This window comes from Miniopterus natalensis, chromosome 4, assembly GCF_054644295.1.
Source record: "Miniopterus natalensis isolate mMinNat1 chromosome 4, mMinNat1.hap1, whole genome shotgun sequence".
Lineage (NCBI taxonomy): Eukaryota > Metazoa > Chordata > Mammalia > Chiroptera > Miniopteridae > Miniopterus > Miniopterus natalensis.
Genome location: NC_142084.1, coordinates 43,930,949 through 43,954,951, shown reverse-complemented (window position 1 = coordinate 43,954,951; position 24,003 = coordinate 43,930,949).

Sequence of the window (24,003 nt, the reverse complement as noted above, 5' to 3'; positions counted from 1 at the left end):
GCAGTTATTGAAAGTCTAGATGCATAGCATCAAGTGTCCAGCATAGTGATATCTTACCATGTGTCCTTACTGCAGTGTACTAGCCACTTTGTTCCATAGTGACCTAGGCTACAGTTCCAGCTCCCAGGCCTCCCTTGCTTTTTGTATGTTTCCCAGGTCTGGCCTGGCTTCCAGCCTTTCTGTCTCCCAATGAATCGGCATTTCACCCAAGTTAGACTGGAGTTCTGTTGCTTGCAACCAAGAACCTTGAAACAATGCAGAACAGCTAAGGGATACAGTATTAGGACCTGAGACATGGGCTCCACTGTACCTGAGAGGCAAACAATGTTTAAAAGTCACCCTCCTGCAAGGAATTTAGAATGTTACTCTTCTAGAGGGAGAGAGACAGAATAAACAAACAAGTGCTTATGCATAAACAAATGCATATCAGATGGTAAGAGAAAAACAGTGCAATAAGGGAGAGTTGAATGGGCTCTATTTTAGACAGTGCGGTCAAGGAAGACTGCTTGGAGGAGGCAGCATTGAGCAGAGGCCTAAATGGAGTGAGAGAACAGCTGAGTGGGATATCTAGAAGAAGAGCCTTCCAGGCCAAGGGAGCCCCCAAGTGCAAAGAACCTGAGGCAAAATAAAAACTGTTACTTCTCTATCTCTCCCATTGGCACAGGGGTCCCTCAATGGGGGATCCCTCCCTTCCTCTCTGTCCTCTCTCCTTGTCCCTGTCCTTTCAAGTTATGAACACAGATGGGGGCTGTAATCAAGGGCAAGGAGCTTTGTGGGCCCACAGCCCAGCTCTGGGTCGCCTCCTCCCTTCCCCCCACCCTCCTCCTCCTTCACTCACCCTGGTGTCCTAACTTGTCCTGGCTTCTCATTTGCACCCCAGTCTTCCCCTGACCTACTGTTGGCTGGACGGAACTACTCCCCAAAGAAATAACTCCACAAGCAGCCTTATGTGACCGGCCACTGTTGTTTACTATACATTCGGCCTGAGGTAAATGAGGTCAAGTGAAACAAAACTCCAGCCCAGGGGCCATCACCTCGCTTTCCCTTTGATGGACACTCCCGTTGACCCTCAAGTGAACTGACGCTGATGCTTTCTTCTGTCTTAAAAATAGGTCAGCTTTCATGGCTCAGGAGTTGTAACCTTTGGTGCACTTAGTGTCCTGGGCAGGTCTGGAGACACTTCCAGGGTCTTCTCCAACCCAGGCAGCTATCACCAGGTCTTCAGGTGAAGGCGGTATTTTAGTTACTGTACCACAGACTAACTAGCAGGTTCTCCCCAGATTAGTAACTCTGTACATTGCTTGTGGGCATTTAAAATGGTTTAACGGCCGTTTGGAGGGCTATTTGGCAATATATATCTAAAGTCTTAAAAATGTAGATTCCCCTGACTCAGTAATTCTACCCCTGGGAATTTATCCTGAGGAAAGCATCAGAGATACAGCCAAAAAAATGTATGTATAAAAAAGAATATTGCAGTGCTAGTTATAATAGTAAAAAAAAAAAAAAAAAAATCAGAAAGAATCCACGGGGACTCAGCTAAAAATGTTATGGTACTTTCCTAATAAAGAAATACTATGGAATACCAAGCAGTTCCCTCCCTTCCTTCCTTCCTTCCTTCCTTCCTTCCTTCCTTCCTTCCTTCCTTCCTTCCTTCCTTCCTTCCTTCCTCCCTCCCTCCCTCCCTCCCTCCTTCCTTTTTTTTTTTCTTTCTTTCTTTTTCTTTCTTTCCCCTTTTGCCCTTCGGATCCACTGCATCATTCAGGCTCCTGCCCTTGGCCGTCCTCTGGCCTTGTCCAGTGGGCGGCACAGCAGGAGATGGCCGTGGACTGTCAGGCAACTCCTCCCCTCATCCTCTGGCCCCCTCCCACTAGTTCTAGTGGCTGCCCCCTCATTAACCCTGCAAGCTTAGCAGGGGGTCCTGGTCCAGGTGCTGGTCCAGGTGCTCTTCAGCACCCCTCCTGGTCCCTGCACATGTCTTCAGGAGGTTAAAGGGAAACCGATTTCCTGGAGGACCCTAATTCATGCAATAAGGGGGGGAAATCTTACAATATGAAGTTAAGTGGCTGAATCAGGCCAGAAAACAGTGCAATCCCAACTCTGTGCATGAATAAATATATTCAGAAAAGGAGAACATATCTACACATACGGAAAAAGTAAAGACTGGAAGGAAAGATACCAAATGATTAACTGCCACTGCCTCTGGGTTGTGAGACTGTAGGCAATTTTTCTGGTCTTCTTTATACAATTCCGTATTTTGCACATTCTTGATAATAATCATGTATCACCTTTAAAGTGAAAAAATATTTAAATTAATCTACCTTTAAAAACAAGAGTGAAATAAAACAGAATTAACTACTCTATAGGAGTATGACGGCATATCAGCCACCCACAAGTACATTGCAGATAATAGATTTTAAGAAGATATATGATAATGTAATTTAAAAGGAAATAGAAACATCTCAGGGTGAATTGTAACTAGGCCGTGACTGGTTTCAATCTCATCTCATCTAATGCGGAGATACCTTCCTAAGCCTTGGTCCTGCTTAATATAACTCCTTGCTGGGGCTGGAATCTTTCACAGCTGCGCTTGTTCTGGCCTTGGCCTTGGCCCTGCCTCCAGCTGTGCTCAGGGTGGGTGAGAAGGGGACTGAGGGAGAAGCTGAGGATCAAGCCAAGAGATTAGGCTTGAGTGGGCCAGCACGTTGGCACCTCCAAAGTGTATCCTTAAATATTATCCCACATTATTTTGGTGGAGATAAAGAAATTCTGTTTTTCCATTAGTAAATCTCATATGCCTCTACACTCAGTGTAAGGGCTTTATTACAAACATCGAACTTACTGACTTATTCGAAACGGTTTTTCTTTCACAGTGTCTCCAATAGTCTTAACCGGAGAAAGTTTACCCACTTACCCATTTAGGGTAGAAGTAGTATACACAGGAACAGGTTAATAGGGAGCGGTGGTATGGGGTTTCATATGGGCAAACCTTTTCTGTAATGCCTGATTTTGTTCAGTTTTTTTTTGCATTTTTAAGATCAGGTGGTTTCTTTGGAAATATATTAAGGAGTTTAGATTTTTAAGAGAGTAACATTCATTGCTCCTTACTCAGGACTTACTTTCACAGTTTCAACTAAGGGAGTCCACGTTTTCAGGAAACATTCAGCTGGCTGGTCTTGATGAAGGTGTAGACTCTAATTGCACCAGGCAACTGGCTCGAGCTAGTCACAAAAATGCTGACAAATAGCTAGCTAACCCTTCTGTAGTGACCACTACATGACAGCCTGCGTTCTAAGTGCTCACATGTTCCCATTTAATCCTCAACACTGACAGTCCTCATTTTATAGATGAGGACACGGGAACAGAGGTGAGATAAATTGCCTAAGGTCACACATGAGGAAGTAATAGAACCCAGACTTGAACCTGGGCGGCTTGGCTCTAGACCCCAGGCTCTAAAGACGCCAGACCTCTCTGCAACCATCAGGAGTGTATTTCAGGTTTCACTCAAGGATAGGGTGTACTTTGGCTGAAGTTTGCATTTTGCCAATTATATCAGGAGTCATGCGTGGAAACTTGAGTTAACTGGCTCTGTGTTTCTGATTTATTCCCGTGATCTTTTAGCAGCTTTCATAGATTGGTAACTGGGACAGCTGCCCAGCATTTCTGCCCTGAAATCTGGCTCTGCTGGGCTTCCAACTGTCCCTGCTCACTGCCCATCAGAGAGGAAACATCAGACATGGTCCCTCAGTGTAGAGCCAAGCAAAGCTGCATCCCGCGGTCCTGTAGCCCTTAGCCCCTGTGCACACTCTGCCTCCTGATTCGCTGCAAGAGAAAACAGAGACTGGATCCTTAGGCATCCTTTGCATGCCCAGTTGCCTCTCGATCAGGAAAAGGTTATTCCAGCAACCAAATGCTCTCACACTCCCTCCCAACTCCAGGGGCGAAGGTGCTCTCTAATTACTTTCATCGGCAAAGACCATGTCTCTCTGAGCAGCGTGCCCTCAGCAGGACTTTTTCAAAAACCTGCAGCAGGTTAAAAAGACCTGCTTTTAATTTATTAAAAGACTTGGCATTCTTTTCCCCCCACTGAGCATTTTTAAATGCAATTAGACAAACAGAATAATAATCAGACAAGAGTACTAAGGAGTTTTTACATAGGGCCCGTGCTTTCTCGTGCCCCTTTCTCATGTTTCTGGGCCTTGGTACTGGGACAGCGTGCCCATGGGACTGACCTGGATGGCCCCTCGCTCATCCCCACATTCCTGCAGACCTGGGCTCTCGGGTATCAAACCCCTGGGTCTCACACACCCTTCGCTAGATGACAGGAGCTCATCACCCTGAGAGCCCACACTGTGCACTGGGCCAGCTTCTTGTTTGGGACATTTTGATCAAATTCTCAAGGTCAGGCTGAGCTTCTGCATTTTGCACAAGTTCCCTAGGTAATCGCTGTGCACAGCCAAGTCTGAGAGCCACTCTAAACCCCAGGACGTCCACCCGCGTCTACCTTTCCCATCACTGTATCCCTCCCACCGAGAGTTTCTAGAACATGGAAGCGCCAGATGAATATTTATTGAATGCACGAAATTTTATGATATAAGTTAGAGGTTTTTATGGAAACAAAAAAGAAGAAGAATCCCACCTAACTCATGATGACAGTAGAACAAGGAAATGAGACGTAAGGAGATGCCAGGAACTTCATACAGTGAATTTTGTTAACACAGTCAAGTATGTAGAGAGCATGGGCATCCTGTGGTGTACACGGCATACGCTGGTAGAAGAGAAACCTCATAATCATGAAATAGTTGCTCTTGGCCCATTACCACTGGCATAACCAGAATAGAAGGACAAATGGTAGACTTAACTGGAAAAGGCAGGATACCTACAGCTCTGACATCTTTGCCATAAGTTCCTTAAAAGGTAAAGGTGTGTGAATTGTGTGATATTTAAAAGCCTTTGAATTGTGTCACAGCTTCCCCCACTGGTCCCCAGGCTGGGTGAGGTGCCCCTCCTCGCGCCCGTGGAGTAGTCCCCATGCACGGCTGAACGTGCTGTCTCATTAAATGCGCCGATGCGCCCCTCCAGACTGGGCGGCCTTGGGTATAGAGTCCCCCCAGCATTTGCCTTTGTGTTCCCAGGGCCTAGCATGGTGCCCGCTTACACCTAATGGGGGCTCTATAAATGTTTGTTGAACCCATCCATCCATTAGTCAATGTGGATTTCAGTAATTAAAACTGTTTTCATGGCACTGGGATTTTGTTAACAGCACAATGAGTTCAAAGGGATCATGAGCCTCAGAAGGGAAGCTGTTCTCACTGAACCGGCTTCTAACTGTCCTATTCCCTTCCCCACCCCAGCCCTTTCCCTATGATTGAATGGGCAACTAATGAAATGTACCCTTGTCCTCCAAAAAGAACCTCAGTTTGAAAGGGCTTGCACTGAATTCCTTACCGCATCAGGGTACTTCTTGCTGAGAGAAAGAAACCAGATTTGGTTATTGGCCTGATTAAATTCTCATTCAAATTCTCCCTTCCCTCCCTCCCTCCCTTCCTCCCTCCCTCCCTCCCTCCCTCCCTCCCTCCCTCCCTCCCTCCCTCCCTCCCTCCCTCCCTTCCTTCCTCCCTCCCTCCCTCCCTTCCTCCCTTCCTTTCTCCCTCCCCCTCCTTTCTTCCTTCCAAACTGTTGCCCTCCACACGTGCACTGCATCAAATGTAGGATGACATTCTCCGTCATGTGCAGATCAATTGCTCCAGGTTCAACTTTTAAAAAATTAAAAGATAAATGATAACCTAGGTAGTTTGGTTTTCAGACCTCCAGGGTTTGGCTGGCCCAGCACTGTTTCCACTGGAGGCCCACCAGTTTACTTTCTCTGGCCTACAAGGAAAGTCTTAAGACATTTGGGCTTGCAAATTAGACTCTCCTCCAGCAACACTGATACTGACGTGTCCATGCAAACCTTGTGCAGCCACAAACAAGGCCAGCTTCCCATGCTGAGCCTTGCTCACACCCTAGCTCTTGTCCCTATGAGAGGGTGTGTCCTCAACTTCTCCAAGCCAGGATCTTAATACTCAGCAGTCTGACAATCCCAATGTGCCTGGGATAAGAGAGGCTCTCGGGTTTGACCTCCTGGCTCTTTATTCCCAGGGAGGAAAGAGCACTGGATCATTGTTCATTGCCTGATGGACATACACTGACCATCACCACGTGTGCCAGGCAGAGAGCAGGGTGCCGTCTTCTGTTGGGCTGCCCAGCTTCATGCCCAGGAGCAGGCCAAGCCCAGGCAAGTGTGGGCATCCTGCACAATATGGAGATGCAGTTCTCACCAGAAAGACCACACACTTAAAAATACAGTAATACATAATCTTGCAAACATTTGATTCTAGAGCATATTTTAAAACTGTCTCTTAAGGTGACCTTGTAGTCCCACAGAATCAACTATGGGGAGTGCCCAGAGTCCCCTTCCCTTCTGGTCTTGTTCTCTCTGGTCTTTCCTGGCCCTCTGCCCACCCTGGGCTGGAGCCCAATGTAGTCAAAGCCCTGAAGGCTGCTCTTGCTGGCCTCTGTGGAGGGTCCTTACCAGGTAGAGCCTTAACCTTCTCCAAAGTCGGAGGCAGAGCCTGTTCCTTCAGAAGGGAGCATCCAACTTGCCTCTTGCTGATATGTTATCTCACATTCCTTAAACTTGATGCCTTGATGTGCCAAAGGACACCCTCCTCTGCTGTGGAAGAGGGAGAGAACAGACATGGAGGTTGAAAGAAGGGACCCAGGGTAGGGCTGCCAGGAAATATACAGGGTTATTTTATCTTAAATATTTGGGACATACTTGTACCAAAAATATTACTCGTTAGTCATCTGAAATTCTCATTTGGCTGGGCATCCTTTATTTTTATTCTCTAAATCTGGCAACCCTCCCAGGAGGCCCATCTCCACTTTCAGGAGAAGACTCCTTAATTCTGCCCTGATTGAACTAGCAGGGCTGCTCCTGTGAGCTGGGGCTGGGAAGGGCCCTTCAACGAGGAAATGCCCCTTTGAAAATGACTTGTGTTTTGGACCTCTACTCGGTCGACTTCATGTTATCCAGGCAAAGCCATGATGGAAGGCGTGACTCAGACTTCCTCTTCTCCAGTCGCTTCTGTGGATTATTTTATTTTATTTCTCTTCTTTCAGTGGGCTAGGTTTTTCCCGTGGATATTAGTTTCCTAGGGCTGCTGTAACAAGTACCACAAACTGGTGGCTTAACCACAGAAACTTATTGTCTCTCAGTTCTGGAGGCTGGAAGCCTGAGATCAGGATGTTGCAGGGTTGGTTCCTTCTGAGGCCTCCAAGGGACCATCTGTGCCAGGCCTGTCCCTTAGCTTCTGGGGTTTGCTGGCAATCGTGAGCATTCCTTAGCTTGTGGAAGCATCACTCGCATCTCCTTCAACTCCACATGGCGTTCTCCCTGTGTGTGTACCCTTGTCCAAAGTTCCCCTTTTTATAAGGACATGAGTTATATTGAATTAGGGTCCATGCTAAGGACCTCATTTTAACTTGATTATCTCCATAAATACCCTATTTCCAAATAAGGTCAGATTCTGAGGTACTGGGGTTTAGAAGTTCAACATACCTTATTGGGGGAGGGGGTGACATGGCACAATACAACCCATAACAACGTGGCTTAATGTTGTGCACATTTGCATTCACTAGGGAAATAAGGGAACATCCTAATCGGAGTCAGTGGTTGGTTCCTTTGCTGGCTTTGGGTTGAGAATGATTTAAGGCCTTGGAGTAATGGAAGATAAACTGCTTGTCACTGCCCCCTCTGTGTTCCAGGAGATTGCATTTCTCTGCGAGGCAGCCCCAGCACTGCCCTGCAAAGGGCTTTTCCATTATGTTAAGAGCTGGTGATGATAGTCACCATTAATATTCGGCCCTTTGGCCTCCACCCCCTCCCATTCCCTCAGCTCCAAGCACTTCCCTCTGACCCTCCATGAGGTAATGTCAGGACTCTTTTCCCCAAGAGATGTCTGCAATTATTTGCCTACGCAGGGGAATGGGTGATGCTCAGAGTTTAATCAAGGCGGGGAGTAAGGAAGGGGAGGGGGCCTTTCTTTGAGATCTTCCCCTCCCTCTTCCAACTGAGTAGTAGAAAAAATGCTAATATTTATTCTGCTTGCTTCCCCTCCTCTGTGCAGATGCTGGGAGAGCCAGATAAAATTCCTAAATTTATTTATTCATTTATTAAGAAATGATGACATTTTCTCCAAAGAGCCATCTATCCTGCTCTCCTGAGCAGTGCCCATCAGTAAAGAAATGAAGGTGGAGGGAGGGGGGAGTTCCACTTTTATAGGCTGTAGGTGTCTTTGGTGGCTCTCAGTCTGTATCACCATGGAGAATTAATGCTTTTTGAAGCCTGTCCAGGAAATTTGGTTCTAAGAACAGCCTGCTAATTTGAGCATCTTGAGGACTGACTGGTGCCATGAAGCTGGCATGCTGTCCAAAAAGAGTGGCACCATGGCAGCAGAAAGTGATGTGTCAGTTTGCTAGGCTGCTGTACAGGCTGTGTGACTTCAGCAACAGGAATGTAGTGTCTCACAGTTCTGGAGGCCACAAGTCTGAGATCAAGGCCTCTCTCCTGAGCTCGTGGATGGCCGCCTTCCCTCTGTGTGTGACCATATCCTAATTTTCTCCTTTTATAAGGACACCATTCACGTTGGATTAAGTCCCACCCAGTGACTTTATTTAACTTTAATCACCTCTGTAAAGACCCCATCTTCAATTATAGCCACTTTCTGAGATATAGGAGTTAGGATTTCAATGCTTAAATATAGGGGATGGCACAGTTCAGTCCATAACACTGCCCTTGCATGAGATTCACGGGAGACTCGGCTCTCAGGTTTGACTCTGCCTCTGGGCAAGTGACTTTGGGAAAGGTATCAGCTGGAGTTTTGTGGTTGTCAGCAACAGAAACAAGCCAGGTGCATTTGAACAACACGAGAATTCAATGAGATGCTATTGAGAGTATACCCACATGATGGGAAGGCTGGAGAACCAGGCAGTCACCCTGGGATGGGAATGGCCAGCAGAAGCTGTGCTGCCCTGGAAACACTCTGATCAGAATGATTAGGGCACTGCAGCTGAAATGAGTGAGCTGAAGAGTCCCGGAGACCAGCCCTCCTGCCAGGATCACCCCTGTGCTAGGGCTGGAGGAGAAGGGATCCTGAGCCTCGGCCTCAGTGATGGGAGTCAGGGACTAGGTTCACAACCATCCAAGACCACCTTGAGTTGGAAGGAATAATTCCTTTTTAAAAAAATAAGTTTTTGCTTTTATTTTTCCCCCATTGCTTTTCAGAGAGAGAGAGAGAGAGACATCAACATGAGAGAGACGCATGGGTTGATTGCATCCCGAATGTGCCCCAACCGGGGCTGGGGATTGAGCCAGCAACAGAGGTGCATGCCCTTGGTCAAAATCGAACCCAGCACCCTTCAGTCCGAGGGCCAATGCTTTAACCACTGAGCAAAACTGGCTGGGCTGAAAGGAATGATTTCTCAAGAGAAAATTAGTGGCTGTCAAAAGAGGGAATAGATGTTTGGAGGCCAAAACAATGACAAAGATCTACCACATAACATTTCCTTGCTTGAAATGGGGAGGGGGCTGGATTAGGCAACCTCCATGCTTTATCTTCATTAAACACTTACTAATGCTTCTCCCCATCCCTTTCTTTGTCTTATGGGAGTTGAGACTTCCACTCCTGGATTCTTTATTGCCTGTGGTGCCGTCCTGGCCTTTGCCTCCTCCCGGTGTTTCCCCAGTGGAAGCATTGGCCTCTGATTGTTCTGGAAGGTCACCGGGCTGATACCACTATAAAAAAGCAGAGTGAGCAGCTCTCTGGTATGGATCAATTTATTAATGTCTTCTCTGTGATTTGCACTGGTAGTAAATATTACATTCATCATAAACAATAGTTCAACCTGCCATTCTTTCTCTGGTCCTAAGTTTCCTTGTCTATAAAACAAGAAGGTTGAATTAAATTATTATTATTAAGGTCTCTTTCAGCTCTAGCCCTGTTGGATTCCATGGAAATTAAAGTCCTCAAGGTGGGTAGTCAATGGGGTTGACTGTGAGGCTTCCCCCTTAGGACTTGGAAATGGAAAATGCAATTTCCTTCTGAGAGAAAAATTATAAAAGCCAGCCGGCACAAGATCAAAGAAGGTATATTCAAAGTGCCCTTAAGTGGACAAGATGAATCTTAGACGTGAGTAGCCTAGATTGAAGCATACACATCCCCAGGGACGGAATGGCCTGGAGTATCACAGACATGAGGAAAAGGGAAGCTGAGGACGTGAGCTCATCAGGACTTATTCAAGATTTGGCCAAGACAAGGCTGGAGCCAGATGGGAGTGGGGATCCCACACATTAGAAGGCCCTCAGCCCTCTCTTGGCTGCATCTCTGTGATGGAGATGGGGAAGGGCTTCAGGCAATCATAACTGGATGTCCCTAAGCAGGGAAAGTAGTCCACATCATTAACAATGCACATCACACAGGCACCAGCCAAACAGGAAGGTCTGCAGCTGCAGGGGGACAGGTACGGAGGGGCCCCACCATGCCTGGCATTTACTCTTTAGGGACTGGGATGTCTGTGGCATCCCTAGTCTGGGAAGGGACATGAATAGGAGCACTAAGTGGCTCAGGGCAGAAGCTATTTACCAATCAACTCAGAATTATTTTATTATTTTGGATATTATCTATTAAATATTAATATTCAATATATTGATATAAAATTAATATTAATATTAAATATAATATTTAATATATTAATATTAAATTATGATTCCACTTACATCTTGGAATCATTCAATTCATTCTCTTTTTCTGATTCCAACTCACCAAGCAACCCCTTGATTTGAATGTGGTTTTCCATATGTCTCTAGCTATAGGGAAGGCATGCACATGACCAGCTTATGTGATTGTAAGATGACTGTATTTTTCAAGGTAAACAAACAGACTTTCTGTTTTATCAGTCACTTGGGAGCCTGATCACACTGATCATGTGACTTTATCCCTATGAGGGAAATCCATTCTTGGCTTACTGATAAAGTCAACTGCCTCAGTTAAAAAAAAAAAAAAAAAAAAAAAAGGCCCAAACTTGCCCGTGGAAATACTTCTTGGAAGCAACCAACCAGCCTCTTTCAAACTTAGAATCAGTGGTCCAAGGTATCCTTGTTATTTTTCCATAGGACCTCTGGCTGAATTTCCAAAGCATGTGAAAATTCACCTATATTCAAGTCAGTGTGATGTAGTGTGTGTGGGGGGGGGAGGGGTGTATGTTTTATTTTAGTAATTCTACTCCTATTTTCAAACAAAATCCCACAAAGGACCCCAAGCTCTAGATTAGCATATCCATATGCTGGCCATCTCTGCTTGGGTGTGTAACAGGCACCTCAAACATACGATGTCCAAACAGAATTCCCGAGGCCCTCCCCTCCCCTACACCTGTTCTTCCTCTCCTGTTCAGGCCAAAAACCTAAAATCGCTCCCAGATCCTCTCTTCTCAAGCTCTTGCTTCCACATACAAACTATGTTTAGAATCCCATCACTTCCAAGCCAGGGCCTCCCCACCCGGAACCTTGTTCCCAGTCACCATCCCCTCTTGCCTAGATCACTGCAATAGCCCTAACATAGGTCTTCATGTGTCTATTCCTGCTCCTATGTGTTTATTGTCTATATAATGAAGTACTGTGTTTAAAAATGTGGATCAGCGCATGATTTTCCCCTGTTCAGAGTGCTCCAATGTTTCCTGATGTGCTTAGAGTTAAATTCAAACTCCTCACTGTGGTCTGCCCAGCCCTCCACCATCTGGTTCCTGAACATTCCTGATGACCCACTCTCCCCCTCACTGTCTTGGCTCTGACACACTGGGTTTATTGTTGTTCCCCAGACTTGCCAAGCTTGTTCTCTGCTTTGCATTCCCTGTTACCCCTGCTGAGAACCACTGGTGCCCTTGGCTTTGAATGGCTCACTTCCTCACACCAGTCAAGTTTTTGCTCAAATGACACCTCGGAGAGGACTTCCCTCACCACCTTGTTGATACAGCCACTCACTCCTACTCTCTAGCTCCTTGGCATACCCCCCTCCCCCACAGCAGTTGATACCGTGATGTGCCACTCAGCTGCCCCTTCAGGACTGGAGGAACTCACTGCCTTAGCTGCCAGGAATGTTGGCTGCCAACAACTGAGACCTGAGACACTGTCCAGGCAACAGCCTTTGCTAATAGAAGTTGCTTCACCCAGATGTTTGCCCCGTCCCTGGAGGTAGCCTGGCCTCAGCGACTGATCATGCAGGGATGCAAGTGCTCAATGCCCTGGTCTCAGTTGAGACAATTCTGCTTATTGTTCCAAGCCCCAGAGCTCCCCAGTAGGACTCGGTAGGGCTTCCACAGCAAGTGCATCAGGGTTCAACTCTTCCCTCCACCTATCCTGCATCCCTCACCCCTCACATCTATTGTTTCTGAGAGTACTCCCCTAAAGCCCCCTGCAAATCCCTGTCTCAGAGCCTATTTGCTGGAGAACCTGACCTATGGCCATTACCTAAACTTAGTTGTTTCCTTTCTTTCCAACTAAGACTTAAGTTCCATAAGGGCAAGGGTATCATCTTTTTCACCTCTGTATCCTACCCCAGATGCTTAGCACAATGCATGCCATTCATAGGAGCTTAATAAATATTTAATGAATGAACTGAGGGGTGTACAGTTGCCATTCTCACAACTCCCACCACCTGAGAAGTACCTGAGACATCTCACAGTACCTTAGGGCAGAGCTGATTTTGGAATCAGGAGATTGAGATCAAGGCCAGGCTCCATTACTGAGACACCTTCACCGAACCTCCTTAGGTCAAGACTTGGCCTTGAAGGTATTTCAGCTCATTCAGCTAGGACAACCACCCCACACTCTGCTCCTGGAAAGGAAGCCAGGAGAATGGGAAAGATGGGAGATTGGAGGGTGATAAATCATGGGGATCTGGAGAAGACCCTAGGGAGTATGGTACCCCCAGAGAGATTTGAAGTTGGAGGGATGACCTGAAACTCCGGAGCCCGAAGCCAGGGATGGCCCCCTTCTTCAACAGTGCCTAGAAAAGACATTACCTGAGATCTTCCCTGGGATGGGGATGAGTCTTTTGTTCCCATGGACTACCCAGGAAGCCATGGCCCTGGTGACAGCTCATTTTCTCCTGAGCCTTTACAGCGAGTCTCTCCTCTATTTCCAGTATTAGAATTCCTGGAATGTTCGATGTGCCATCACCACTAGGATGTAAAGACCATTTCTGGGTCAAAGGTGATGGAAGGCCCATCTTCGTTGCCTGTTTGTTCTCTCCTCGTGTATTCCCCAACTGCTCTCACATCTGTTTGTCTCCCTCCTAAAGTGCACTTTGACAGGGACAGGGGAACAAGCTTTAGATCTCCTGACTGCTCGCCTGGACAGAAACACGATGAGCCGGAATCAGATAACGCTGGGAAATCTCCCCCCTGAAACGGGGAGGGCACTGTGGCCGGGTGTGCTGCAGACCCCTGGCAGGTGAAGCCCCAGCCCCAGAGAGGAGAGGCAGTTCCTGGGGTGGCCTCAGCCAGAACTAGCTGCTAGAGCAGCTGCAGCTTGGATTTCTCTTCCTCCAGAAGACACCCGGACGCATTCCACTGCCAGGCCCCTAGGAAGAGGTTCTAGGATTACCAGCCATTCTTCTCCCCCTAAAGACCCCTCCCCAAGCAAAAAGGAAAGTTACCTAGAGTTAACCAGCAAATGTCCAATAGCCTTTGAGATAGTATGGACACAGCTACGGTGGCCTGGGCTGGCTTGTTAAGCAGGCCACTCTCTGAGGACACCAATCCTGGCTCCTTAAGCAGGCAGATGGTAGGCTGGGAGGCAGGAAAGTCCATGAAGGACATAGAGTGAGAGGCCTGAGCTGGACAGAGCACATCGGTGCCCTGGAGCCAGCCAGAGAAAATAAACCACACACCTAGCCTGGGGAAAATGCCTCTGAGAACCTCAGGGACACACACCATGGGCCTAAGTACAAGCAGAACCAGACACCAGTAATAACAACTGGTGTGCAAACATGTTCATTGAAGAGCAGGTAACGCCTTGTGTCTGCAGAGCTAGATTGTTTTCCAACATTCTTATCACCCTTCTAAAGAAAACCACGCCCAGGATAAGTCCTCACCAGGGTAAGGGACAGGCCGCTTCAGGCTCTGCGCTTGGCCCTGGCTCTTATTTAGTTGGCGACTTAGTAATCTTGGGCAAGATCTCCCACTTTTTAAAATTAATTTTTTTGGCTTTAGAATCTGTATTTGTGAGTAATAATATAATCATGACATTTACTGCTGACTATGGGTCAGGCACTGTTCTAAGAAATAGAAAAACATTGGGAATCAGGCCAAAAAAATGTGGACTCTTCGAGTTTGTAGCTATTGATCTTGAGATAGGTAATATTTTCCCCATTCTATAGCTGAGAGCATTAAGATTTAGAGAATTTAAGTTGTGACATGTAAAGGACTTGCCATGATGTGTCTGTAATTAAGTTGTTGCCCTTAGCGCAAGCTTCCCCTTGGGTGCAGAGCTTTGTATGGAGCCTTTGCCAGCTGCTGCCGGTGGGTTCTACCAATAAGGGGCACTAGAGGGAGGCTGGAGGTCCAGAGAGGAAGAGAAGGGACTTGCCCCATTGTGGGTGCTTTCTGAGGGTCCCTTGCTGCTTCCTCCCAGCACTCACTGTTGTTCTTATAGTGGCGGCTGAGTCCAGTTGGCAGTTTTTCCAACACTGGCAGAACCAGCTCCTTCTGAGACTCCAGTACTAGCTGAGCAGTGTCCCCTCTTCAGAGATCTGAGCCCCAAGCTTCCACGTGCTGCTAACTCTAACCCTAAGTGGGGCAGCTGCCTCCTGAAGTTGCTACTTTCATGATATCTTAGTGTGTGTGTTTGTTTTCTCTTTCAGTTTTCTAGTTAACAATTCTTTATATAAAACCCTCCCAGTCAAAATAACCGGTGAGGTTCCTGTCTCTTGCCTTAGGCGCCATGGTTGCACAGCTGAGAAAGTGGCAGAGCTGGGGCTCAGATCCCCGTAAGAAGACCAGGCTCATCTTTCATGGTAGAGAAGGACAACGGTGTCCAGGAGGTCTCCAGGGAGGGGGCACTTGCTGCTGAAAAAATGCTATCCGTCTGCCTCAGTACCTTTGCCTGCTCAAGGCCCTCTGAGGGCAGCTGGTGGCACTCTATTCGGTGCCTGTCCTACAGCCTCTCCCTGCCTCTGTCTTGCCACCGTGACGTGGGGTTTGGGTTCGGCAGAGAACTTTTGGTTTTGGGCAAAGTAGGCCCTTTCCCCAAGCCCAGTGGATAAACCCTGATTGGTATAAGTTGATCTAAGCCAGCCATGGTTATCTCCCTCCCCTTTGCCAGCAATTTGGGCATGTAACTTGATTATGGCCAGTGAAATACAAAGACAGGAAGGAGGCAGAACAAGAAATCTACAGAGGCGCTAGGAAGAAGTTACTACCCTGCTTGTTCCTTCTGGCTTGGAGCTCCAGCAGCCACCTTGGGACCATGAGACAGACAGACACTACTGAGAACTGAAAGCCAACAGCTATAGGCAGCAAAGCAAAGAGTTAGAAAGAGCCAGGATTCCTCATGGCATTCCACAGTCCCGGACCCCTGTCTCCACCCTTCTTATACGGGAGCCACTAGTGTTTTTATTGCTTATGCCACTACTTGTAGTCAGGTATTCTGCTGTTTGCAACCAAAGGTATTCCCATCTGATACAAAATAACCTTTCCTGACCCACAAAGAGCCACAGTGGCCTCCTTAGGGTCTCTCCACCTTCGCACTGTCACTGTGGGCTGCACCCCAGGAAAGGCAGGCCCTGTTCTGACAGCTGTGGCCACCGGCTGCTCTGCAGTGCTGGCCCCCAGCGCCCCCCCCCCCCCCCCGACACACACACTGCGTCGTCCAAGGCTGCGCTCCAGCACAGGCCTCAGAGCAGGAGGGCATATAAATAAAGAGCCTTATGTTTTATAGGCTAGTCAATATTTATTCAGCCCCAGCAGAGCAGTGGACTGCAGGAACAGAGAGACTATAAAATGTCTCTGTGCTGAAGCCTGAATCGTGCTGGAGGAAGGGGTTTTTCCATGTTCTCACAGGAGAGGTTTGGGGGCCCTTGGGAAGAACAGGGCCAGGCAACCTGGTAAATGAGGACAGGGACCAGGCCAGGCCTGCAGGCCTTGGAAGCAGCCCAGCTCTGGATGCTGTTGAACCTGCCGTTCTGGGATTTATCTCAAATGCAGTCAATTCCTGGGTCCCCAGGGGCCACTCTTTAATTCTCACTGAGAGGTGCTCTTGGAAAAGCCTGCCCTTTTCAGAGGGGAAATTGTAGGGTCTTTATAAAGTTCTTTGGAGGGCTGTTTGTGTGTGTTTGACCGAAGGAACGCACACGCACACATCTCGAGTGCCCCTCACCCTGGCTTTTCCCGGCCATCTGTCAGGGCCTGCGTTGTGGAGATTTTGCCACCCATGCTGTCCAGCTGTGCTGTTGTTTTCTCTCTCATCTCCCCACTTTCCTCTCTCTCCCTCTGACCCAGCGTTTGCACAGCCTTCATTCTTCTCTGCTCTCTCTTCCTATGATGCCTTTCCTCTTATCAGACCCGCCAGGGCTCAGCTTAAATGGCTGTTCAGTTTCCTGCAGTCTCTACTTTTCTCGCTGCGAAGGCACTTTCCCGCCTCTGGACCATCGTAACAGTGTATACTCATTGCATGAGAATCACTAGACTTTGCTGCTTCGTGGGTGATTTCCCCCCCTTCTCTTACATAATAAATAGATCAGTGGTTCTCAACCAAGGGGCGATTCCCCATTTCCACCCGAGGGCACATTCGACATTGTCTGGGGGCGTTCTTGGTTGTTGCGCCATGGCAGTGCTATGGGCATCTCGTGGGTACGAGGCCAGGGATGCTGCTAAACGTTCCACAAAGCACAGGGCAGCCCCCACGTGAGGAACTATCCAGCCCAAGATGTCAATACTGCCAACAGTGAGAAACCCGGTATCAGATTATAACCTTCCTCAAGACAGAAACCATACTTCCTATATTTTTCATCCTTCATATACCGCAGTTTTGGGATATAAACTTGTTTGATTATTTTAAATGAACGACTGTAAACATTTAATATATATTTATATATCTAGTTTTGAGATTGTATATAGATGCCTACTGCCCAAAGATGGTCTCTCATCCATATTATCCCAGAATATTTCCATTCGCCACCACACGTCATATCTAGGAGGGCACGTGGCCATGGTAACCCTACATCATTGATATTCTCTGAGCGTCTCCCTACATTGCTGGGCCCATAAAACAAAGTCCCAGCTCATATTCTCTCAGCACCTCATAGAAACTCCTTCACTAAGCTATGCTCTAGTGTATTATGCCTTCTGTCTTTATAGAGGGTCAGTAAAGCAGTGCTCTGCTGAGCAGCGTTTCCAACCCTTTTGTGAAACTTGAGTCAGCTCTATTTCATACACCCCTGCACTGGAAGGTGACTTTAATGCAGCCCCTTCGTTTTACAGATGAGGAGAGGAAGTTTCTCTGTTACTCAATGTCCTTCATCCAAGGACCCACATGATGAATTCCTACCCAAGTTTAATTCCAGAAAAAACATTTTGTCTCTGTAGATGAATATGTATGTTATATATTGTCAAGGAAACAGGACCTATGCAACCCAACATGCTTCTCTTTCTGGCTTGGCTGTCAGAAAAGTTAGAACCAAATTAAATGCCCACATGTTAGAATCTCTTCCACTCAGGTGTCTGAAACCATCTATTTTCTTTTGCTCTCTTCAGCAGGAGTGTTATCTTTAAGTGCCTTTTCTTACACCATGTTTTAATCTTTAAGCTGCCTCAAGTCTTTTGAAAGTAAGCAGGATACCAATCTTAACTTTAAAAAAATAAAAACTTCTTAATGTTATTCCAGGCCATCTTCTGTTGTTGAGTGCCAAGTACCTGGGCTCTGGGGTAGAGGCAACCTGGATTAAAACTTCAGCTCTGTCACTTACCGTCTGTGTCACCTTAGGCTTATTACTTAACCTCTCTTGTAATAATTGCTACCACAAAGCGTTGTTGAAAGGGTCAAATGAGAAATGATACATCAATGGAAGCACCTTTCTGTGTCATACAGAAACATGTCCTTTATAAATACATTTCCTGCTTCAGTGTCCAGCCTTGTCTCTAAAGTCCACAGGTCTGTGTTTACTCTGGCAACGATCTGCATCTGCTACTTTTCAGTAATAGGAATGATTTTTCACCCCAACATAGATGCTTATATTGATCATTGACCTTTCCATTGAGAGTTAATGTAACAAATATAAAGGTATCACTCTGTCCCTGTGCCTCTAACTGGGAAGCTAAGTTGTGTAAACAATGGCACAACATTCTACGTTGGGTCTTTTGGTTGGTTGCTGTGGCTGCTATTTTCAGAGCTTGGCACTGTTAGGGCTCTGCCACTTAGGCTTGGGGCTGGCCTTGAGGTTTCACACTGTAAATATAGGAAATACAGCAAAAAAAAAAAAAAAAAAAAAAAGCCTACTTGGTTTTTCTTCTTGCCTTAAGATGGGATGAACTTAGAAACCAATGAAGAATACTGAGTAGTCTATATGTCTTTATCATTAAATAGTTTCCCACTTGCTTAGAAGCCCGGAGGCCCTGGGAAAATTAAAGAAACAGTACAATCCCTTTGGGGGAAAATCTTCAATTTTTAGAGTAGTTTCATTGCCACAACTCCTTGCAAGGAAGATAGTGAAGAAACTGAGGCTCAGAGAGCCGTCAGGGTGTGTCCTTGTCCTACTGCTGCTAGTCACTGTATCTGCTTCTCCGGGATATTGCAATCCCTGTGGAACCATGGACACCCCAGCCCCATGCTCCCTAAACTACTAAAACTAAGAACCCAAACCCAGAGACACTGCCATTTTTTATGGAGTTGAGAGGAGGGGATTTGGGATTAAAGTTAATAAATCTCCCAGAGCTGAGTATCCAAATACGGTAATCCCCAGCCACATGTGCCCTTGAAATTTAAATTTCAGTTAATGAAAAAGAAATAAAGTTAAAAATCCAGTTCTTCAGTTGCACCATATGGCCAGAGGTGCCTATCTTGGACAGCTCAGATGTAGAACGTTTTTGTTGTTGTTGTTAATTCTCACCTGAGGATATATTTTCCATTGAGTTTTAGAGAGAGTGGAAGGGAGGGAGGAAGGGAGAGAGAGAGAAACATGGATGGGAAAGAGACACATTGATTCATTGGCTCCTGCATGTGTCCCGATGGGGGAAGGGGTTGAACCTGCAACCCAGGTACGTGCCCTTGACTGAGACTCGAACCCGCAACCCTTCGGTGCACAAGCCAACACTCTATCCATGGGTCAGTGTGGATGTAGAACATTTCCATCATTGCTGGAAGAGCTGTTCAACAGTGCTGTTCTAGGGCCATTTTCTACCTATATGGGGACTGACACAGAATGGAGGCATTGCTGCATGCCAACCATTTCTTACAATTCTGAAATAAATGTTTTTTACAAAGGAGGGGCTGTGTGATGGCTCTGGGCAGTGGTGACCCTTCCCTCGGTCCACGTTTTTTGGCACCAGGAGCCTCCATGCAGTTACAGAGAGCTGCAGGCAACAGTGAGCCTAGGGACCAACTGGCAACCGTCCTTTACTCCAAATATGTGTGTATGTTCAAGGGTGTGACCCAGTCAGTGACCAAGGGGCAATTTCAAATACCTCAAGGAAATGAGAGCATTTACTTTCTCAAATGAGCTTTCCTTCAAACATGGCCCATGGCAACTGTCTCAGCATCATCTACCCCAAGGGCAAGAGATTACTCCATTTCTAAAAGGGCAAGCTTGCTTTACATTTGCTTCTGTTCTATTAATTTAGAGAAATTAAAGTGCTGAGATAATAGTCTTAGATGTTTATGTAGTTTCTAACTCTCCAGGAATTTTTCTACTTTATATCTCTTGGTACATAAAAATATACAAACTAAATGCTTTCTCTGCTGTCTCTCTGTGTCCCTGAATCCAGCTGACCTTGACTTTTCTTAATTCCCTGCTTCTCTGGAGGCTTTGGCACGGGGACAGATCCCTCACTGTGGCACCCGTGTGGTGCTTTTGAAGCTTAGAACAATCTTTTTGCCTAGTCCCAAAATAATGCCTCTCTGGTTACCCCTAATGCCCAGGCTGTCATTATCCCAGGTCGCTGGCTCTGCCTTCTCCTTATCTAGATGATGTCTGGCATACAAAATGCTGTGTCTTTTTGCTCCTAATTCCACACTTTTTCTCTTGTGCTTTGTTAATAATAATAACCACATTGCCACCCTTCAAGCTCTGACCGTGTGCCAGAAACCATGGTGAGTACTTTATAGATATTATCTCAATTTAATCTCACCACCTCTACAGCTATCGCTTTGCTCCAAGATGCCATCATCTCTCACCTGGACCATTGCAAAAGCTCCCTAACAGGTCGTCTGTCTTCTGTCCTTGCCCCCTTCTGTCTACTCTCAACCAAGCAGCCAGAAAGAGCCTTTGAAAATGTGAGCTAGATCATGTTATTTCCATGACCCCAGTATCCCCTCTTCTGATTCAGAGTCAAGATCAAAGTCTCTACAGTGGCTGATAATACTTTAAGCATTCTGCCGCCACACCCTATGTCACTGCCCTGACCTTATCTCCCATCACTTGCCCCTCCTTGTGCTGACCCACATATGCTGGCCTCAGGACCTTTGCACTTGGTGTTCTTTGCGAGGTATCCACATGGCTTATTCCCTTGCCTCCTTTAAGTCTTTCTTTATTCAAGTATTACTTTCCTAGTGAGGGCTTCCCTGGTGACCCTATTTAAGAACACATACACACACACACACACACACACACTTTATTTATCTCCATTGGACTCATCACCATTAAAATATACTTTTACTTATTTGTTTATCGTCAGTCTGTCCCAACAAAGAATCTAAGTTCCATGAGAGTAGGGCTTTCTGTCTGTTTTGTTAACCAGCATATTTCCAGCTCCTAGCACATTGCCTGGCACATAATAAGATATTCACTAAGTATTCTTTGAGTAAGTTAAGGAATTCTCATATATTCTTAGATCGTTGTTAATTCCTGTTTTATAGGTGGGAAATGGAAGCTTAAGGTTAAGCAACCAGCCTGAGCTCACACAGCTGGTATCTCAGACCCCAAAGCTCAGCTGCTTCACCCCAACACCTGCTCTTACCCCTGACAATGACTGGCGTTCTGTCAGTCCCCTCTGAAGGGTCCCTCCAGCCCATTCGTGTTGTCAGGCAGAGACTGTCAGGGTGTGGCAGCCCCCACAAAAGCAAGTTCCTAAGATGCTGGACTGTCATCAGGTAGAACTTCTAGAAATGGCAGCATCTCTTGACATTTTGTGCCAGAAAAGCTCAGAAAGGACAGATTCTCCAAAGATCCCAGGCATCAGCTCACTGCGCTCTTGGGTAGGTCAGTAGTAGGTAAATTACCCTCCTGCAAGACAGAGAATACTGAGTGAAACCTTCTATGTTAACTTAAATGAAGGGTGAAGATTCCGGCAAGTAAAGATTTTGCATTGTTATGATCAAAATGTTAAGTTTTAAATTGAATTTTGAATTAAGTTGAGATGTAGAAGAGAAAGTATTTTAAATATTAGCTAGTTAACAGGTAAAAGAAAAAATAAATTTTTTTCAAGAATGCATTTGGAATTATTGGTACACATTTTTCTAAATTGTGGCAAAATACATGGAACATACAATTTACCATCTTAAGCATTCTTAAGTGTACAGCTCAGTAGTGTTAAGTATATACACACTGTTGTATAAACAATGTCCTGAACTTCTCCATCTTATAAAACTGAAAGTTTGTACCCATTGAACAACCACCCTCCATTCTCCCCTGCCCCAGCCCCTGGTAACCACCATTCTACTTTCAGTTTCTATGACTTTGACTACTCTGGATACCTCATAGAGTGGAATCATAGAGAGGCAGACTTTTTGTGTCTGATTGCTTTCACTTAGCGTAATGTCCTTAAGGTTCACCCGTATTGTAGATGGGCACCCTTTTTAATACTGACTTCTGTGTTTGCTTCATTTGATTGGGCTGGGCGTAAAGTCCAGAGGCTATTCTTAGAGAAGTTTATTTTTCATAAGTATTTTGTCTGCATTTATGATGTGTTAAAAAAAAAAAAAAAATGCTTTGTTTATAGCCACCCTGTTCAAACAGCAAGGCATGCCACTGAGCGGTACTTTTCCACTGCATTATACTTTTCCACTAAAATAAAATCATTTATTAAAACAATTAATCATCAATAAATAGAGAACAGTATTTAAATAAGATGTACAAAGTAGGTCAGAGGAATTGGGCAGAGTGATGGGCGGCTCTTTATCAGGAGTGGTGTTTGACTGGAGAAGTTAACGATGGAAAGAACACAGTGATGCCACAGTGTTTCTGTTCACCTGGGTAACATCAGGACTCTCTACCAAGGCAGAGACATTTACAGTTTCCATAGGAAATGTCACCAGGACAGGTTGGCCCACAGAGATCATCCTAGAAATAACTGCCTGCACAGAAAAGGTTCTAGGTGCATTTCTAATTCTGCTCCTGCAGGACTAGGGTGGGAGCATCCTAGTAAGGAGGTACGTAGGTAAGCTGAGAGGGTGCATCCACTCATTCACTGGCGTCATCAACGGAAGGTCCATGTTCAGGTTCGCTCTCCCTTCAGCCCCTGGAAACCCTGCTGGGCTTTCCATATACCCACGCAAACAGCCTCACACATAACTTTTGTTAGCATTCCTTTATTAGCTGGCTGTAGAGCCTCCCTCAATGTCTATATCTTCTTCAGCAAGTCGCACACTGTGGGGACATAATAAATGCTTATTAATAATAATGATATTTCCCTGTTGTGAGTCTTCTACCCTTATGATGAATTATCATTGGAGGAGGAATGCTCTGCAATAAAACGTGTCAACTTTTTAATGAAAACTACTCTTTGAGCATCTGCCAAGAGCTATTCCAATGTAAGTTATTAGGATACCATTGCGTTAATTTTTAGGGATTGATATATTTCTTATGAGGCTTGAGAGTACCTGAGCTCCTGGAGCAGGTTGCATTGTGCCTTAGACATTTTGCTACTTGACATGCAGAGGGGCTTCTCTATTAGCTTTGAAAGCGTCTCATGGTGTGGTTGCTTTGCTGATTGAGTTGTGTAGATCACTCAAATGCCTTGCGATGGTTTACACTTTAATCATTCTCTCAAGGTAATGTAATGGTAATTGGTGTCGTTTAATCTACTGTGCTGTTTAATGCCCTGAGACTTCTGGGGATTTCACACAACCCGTCAAACATCAACCTACACTATTTATTTACTCCACGAAAGAAAATTCAACCTTTTCCTCGGGCACCCCGGCTTTCAATTTTAAAGAAGCTGGTTGAGGGAGAATTCATCCTGTTGGGTGTGTCCCAAATTGGAGAGAGATTTTGCCTCTCTAAATTCTTCTGAGCTCTGCGGCATTTGCACTTTTGCCAAGGAATTCTTTAAGTCACTGAGTTCATTCACACATGGGCCTTCCTTTGCTAATTGTCCTCATGTCTGGCTCTGGTGTTGGAGGCCAAGCACAGAGGTGAGGCGAGTTGCTCTCTAAATTAGATGCTCCTTGGACCCCACTCTGGGAACCACAAATGATAAAAAAACAAAAACAAAAAACAAACACGAAAAACAATGCTGGGGATTTTCCAAATCAACGACAACACTCCAACTTAAGGAGAGGGCATGGATAAAGGAATGAGAGAGTTCAGTCTCCTCAGCTCAGCTCCATCCCTAAGCCGAGCACCCGTGAACTTGGTCTGCCTCCCTCAGCCACCATCGCTCCTGCAGTACAAAAATGTCAATGCAGCACCTTATGAAAACCAGTATTGTATGTATCACCCTCCCGTGGAAATAAACGACCCTGACAGAATGGGGGAA